This window comes from Teleopsis dalmanni, chromosome 2 (genome assembly GCF_002237135.1).
Source record: "Teleopsis dalmanni isolate 2A chromosome 2, ASM223713v2, whole genome shotgun sequence".
Taxonomy (NCBI): Eukaryota; Metazoa; Arthropoda; class Insecta; order Diptera; family Diopsidae; genus Teleopsis; species Teleopsis dalmanni.
The window spans coordinates 64,473,060-64,478,425 of NC_051847.1; positions in this window are offsets into that span (position 1 = coordinate 64,473,060).

Genomic DNA, 5,366 nt, shown 5'->3' on the forward strand with positions numbered 1-5,366 from the left:
CACAATTTTGCATTAATATACGTAAATTTTAATTTTTTAAATTTTAATTACTCCTATTTGGCCCAGTATAAGTTCCTTCGTATATCAATAAGTTGACATCTCAATCAATAGCTGTTCTGTATTTTCAACACATTTAGTGTAGTAAATAATCAATTAATCATCACAAGCCTTGCCTTCAACACCGGTCATATCAATTTATAAAAAGATTTTTTATTTCCACCAATTGAACCAAAATGAAATTTTAAGTCCAAAATAGAAGCAGCAACGAATCTCATGCAATTTATTGTAAGATATTTTTTTGAATAATAATTTTTTTTGTCTATTGAACATTTAATATCGATTGAAATGAATCTTAATTTTTTGGATCTTTTCCTACAAAGCGCTGCGAAGAAATGCAGTACACGACAAACGGCAGTCTGGAACATCGCTTCTAGCCGCAAAATATTGCAATCGCTTTCGGTTTGCAATTTTAAGCTTAAGTAGATTTTATTTTTTTGTTGTTTTTTTTGTTTTTGTTTTTAATCCAACCTTTTTCATTTGGCATAATTTTATTTTTTACTTCGTTAGTTTTTTTCTTTTAATTTTATATATTTTTGTTGTCCTCGTATCGCAAACTGTCATCATTTTCAAATTATTTCTCGTAGAATATCTAATCGAGATTCATGCATGATCACGGCTAAATTGCTTCCAGTGCTCCGTGCATGGAGCTCACATCATAGTCAAACTAGCAACTAGCAATGCTAGTTGATAGGAAAGCCACCGTTCCGTTCCAATCGTTAAAGTTGCTGAGTAGCTGAGTGGCTGAGTTGCTGAGCTTCGTCGTGTGATTTTGTTTTCTGCTACCAATGTTGTTCTTGTTGCTATTGTTGCTGTTATTGGTGCAGTTGCTCCTTTCGTCAATTGCAAGTTGAGTTATGTTGTGTTGAGTTTGCCATGAGCTGCAACGGTCTGGCTAGTGAAATCAGTCCAAGCGAAATTGTTGTAAAACAATTGTTTAAAGTAGGAACGTGTGCGCGCGTCTTGATCTTATAACGTTAACGTTAGCTCCTTCAACTTTTCAGAGTTGCCAGTAATTTCTTATTTTACTTTTACTATTCTAAGAAAAGGTTTAATTTTCTTTTATGTTCGTTGCTCTCATTTAATTTAAGCTTCTTGTTATGTACGTACAATTTATAGACAGATATGAGAGACGCATCTTCTATCATCTACCCAAGTTATCTAAATATGTATACGTCTTGAGTTCATAAATTACCTAAAGTGTACTCGCTTAGAGTGAAAAATATTCGCACCAAAACGAATTTTTATATATTAAATATACATATATACATATATGTTAAAATACTTGTATATTAAAAATATAATAGAGATTTTATTACTTCAATTCAACTGATTAACGTAATTTTGAAACATTAACCCAAAGGGCACATACTATTAACTTTTTTCCCTTATATATAAAAAATGTTATCATTTTTTTAAATAATTACGTCATACATTGAAATAGCTTTAAGTTTAAATAAATTAAATTGAATTTGTCTTAAATAAAATTGAATTAAAAATAATTTGTTAAGAAAAAACTTAGAAATTTAAATGAAAAAAAAAAATTCTTTCTAAAAACTAAGTATTTATACTACCGAATGTATGTATTTGTATATATATATATATACATATATTGCAAAAAAGGACCCATATCATTAATTTATTTTGCTTCTCAATGAATTAAAGTACATACATACAGACAGTCAAGCTGCTTTAAAGTTCTTGAGTTCAGTTCAATTTACATCTAGGACAGTTTTTGACTGTTACATATCTCTAAACGAAATGTCGATGTAGCTCAATATTTCTCTAATCTGAGTCTCCGATCATAGGGATACTTGCGACAATTGCAGAGCAGATAAGCTAGCCAGAAAGGGTGCTTCAGAACACCTAAATAATCTGGGCATATCGCTAACATTATGCAAATTATTATTGAGTTCTTTCTGTAGTGAAATTTTTAATAAAAGATGGAAAGACCCAACGATATGCAGGCATCTGTATGCAATCTGGCCATGTTCCGATAAAAGGAAATCTAAAATTCTCATTAACATATCCTGTAGAGATATCGGTTTATTTACAGGTCACTGTAAACTTGGGAACTATGCTAGAAGATTAAGTCTCCCTTTCAACCAAATCTGTCGCAGCTGCGGGGAACACGATGAGAGTGCCTCTCATCTACTATGTTTTTGCCCAGTTCATTTTATGCTTCGCCAAAGGTTTAAGGTTTTAAACCATGAGTTTTTTTTCCTATATATACGGTAACACAATGGGTCAATAGGCCTAAGTGAATCCAATAGGAATCGGCGGTATAACTTAACCTAACCTAAGTAAAGTACACTTCACACAAAAAGAACAATAACAGCATTTAAAAAGTACACGCAAAAAAATAACAGAGAAGTCAGAAAAACAGAGAATAAATCCCTAAGATTATTTAACAAATTATATAAATCATATATTGAAAATATTCTACTAATTTTAAATTAATCTGCTACTTAATATTTCGCTTCAATTATGTAGTATCTCGTTATTTTTTTAAATAAAACATATAAAAATATATCTACAACTAGGTAGTTCGGTGGAGTAGAACAAGTTGAACTCCTCCGTGATTAGGTGCTTTACTCTTTTTTTTTTATGCCACAATTCTTGTAATTTTTCTTAGAGGATTAGACGTTTTACGATCAGCTAATTTAAGGCATGACCTCTAGTTTTTGACTGATTTCGATGTGGGTGAGTTAAATAATGCGTTTTACGATCAGCTAATTTAAGGCATGATCTCTAGTGTTTGATTGATTTCGATGTGGGTGAGTTAAATAATGCTTAAGTCTAGATCTGATTAAGTCTGGACATAGTAAAACAACAGATATCCACAAGTAAGTAAGCCCATTTTGTAACATATTCAATATCTAGACTTTATTACGTTAATAAATGGTGTTAATAGATTTTCAAATATAATATAACCAACCAAATTCGAAATAGGTGAGAAATCATAATTATATATTTTATAAATAATGTATGTTTATTATTTTAATCTATATAGTATGTCATTATAGTTTTAAATAATGCTGATTACTTCTAGATAATCATGTACGTCATCATGTTTTGTATACAGTTATTATTTGCTCAATAATTCACCAAGTCCAAATAATTCCACATTGCCGTATGCTTTTAAAATTGCACCTACTCTTGAATCAGACACAAAGTCAAAGTCGGAGAGTGGAATATGAATTCATTTGGCATGAAACTTAGATTCTGCAGCCTGCTGTGCCTTTCTGCATTCTGTACTTTGTATCTTCAGGTGTATAACTTGTTTATTTTTTACAACTTTGCCAAAAGCTTCTGATGATAGAAGAACTCGTACTCGTCTTACTGTCGGTCGAGTGAAAAAGCATGCAATTGCATTCTTATATGCTTTTTATTACGAATGCAAATGCCGCAAGCCAAACGTGCATAAAATAGTTAAGTAGTTTATTTTTGATTCTCCCCTGCTAATCAATTCTGTTATTCTGCGTATACTTCAATATCAACCAAATTGAACTTTAACTTAATTTGAATTCATCAATTTATTTACTTTTGTCAGGATTAAGAGAATATTTTAATTGAACTGTATTAGGCCTTTTCTCTCTCAGTAGTTAAATACATCTAAAACCTGAGACTTTAAAGCGCGACTTTAACCTATTTAAAGCACCTCTTAGGAATGAATTTTGAAAAGATTTCAGTCAGGGGTAAGTAAATGGTCAATAGCTGAAGTTCCCATTCTAATAAATTAAGGCAGATGGTATAGGCAAATATAATTAATTTTTAGTAAACCAAGCCAGAGATTTTAAATATCCACAAGTGTTAATGAAAGGAATTGTATAAATTTAAGAAATGCATATTAATTGAGATACAATATTTAAAAAAAAAATACATTTTTTATTATTGTAGATTTCTTTGTTACTGTCATTTCCTTACTTGGTCCATTGGCTTTATAATTTCCAACTTAATAATCAATAACATAAAATAATTGTTGCATGCATAAGTTGTGATTTTAGATTCAAATTGTTTATTTATTTAGGCCTTAGACTTATTTAGTTAGCTGCTTCATTTATTTGATTTGATTGGTATTGTGTTTTGGCCAGCAATTGCATACAATTGAATATCGTAATTCGTGTTTTTAGCAACTCACGATTTTCCCTCACAATATGCAAAACTTCACATAACCATATGTGCAATAGTCTGGCGGATGCATGCCCGTTCTGTCTGCGAAATTGTTTCATTGAGTTGGATTTGTTTGCTGCTACTACATCTCGGAGCCGTTCTCAATTGAATTATTGCTTCCACATCATAAAAACGTTGTGTAATGCGATTTAACGGCGGTCAATTATCGAATTGACATTTTTATTAAATTAATAAAACAGAAATTGTTGACTTGTGATCTTTATTTTGTTCAATTTCGTTCAATGTTGTCGCTTGTCTACTCCTCCTTGTCGAGGTTTGGTGAATGCTTATAAATTTCCTAAATAGAAGAGCAATATAAGTATATCTTCGCAATTTCAGTAGTGTCATCAATTAACACTTTGTACCCATGAGCTATTTAATTAGAAGTAGTTAATTAAAAGCCTCAATAGGAGATATATATTCGAAGCTAATAGAAGTGATCATAGCCAATAGAAGTGATCAGTTTATTTTGTAAAAAGATACTAAAATTCTTTTAAAATGGCCAAAATACAGTATGAGCAAATCTAATAAGTTATTTTGTTGTAAATATATATATTTGTCAGTAAAACAAATGGACCTACAAATGACAGTGTACTCATATAACAAAATATTACACTAGGCAAGAAGCTATGGCCCACAGGCGTTATAGTAGCTAGCATTGATAAGGATGAAGATAAAATATTTTATTCTATTCTATTTTATTCTATTCTATTCTATTCTATTCTATTCTATTCTATTCTATTCTATTCTATTCTATTTTCTATTCTATTTATTCTATCAAATTAATAACAGATACTGCAGTAATAGTAAAAATATACCAGGTGCAAAATATATATCTTGTGCTTATAATAGAGATAATAGAGTTTCCAGTTGAAAATTAGTTTTCTTTCTTAAAATTTCTTTTGTTCCTTTCTTACTTTTCTTACTATTTAATTATTATTTATGCATAAAGTAATTATAAACTAAAAACCAACCTCATTAAGTTTTATACAATAAAATTAAGATATGTTATTTTTAATAGCAATAGTATCGCAGAGATTAAAAAGTCAACTTAATCAACTTAATCATTTAATCAATTTAAAATATCTATAAGGTTAATTTTTTCTTGCCGATAATGGCGTGTCTTTTTATGACGA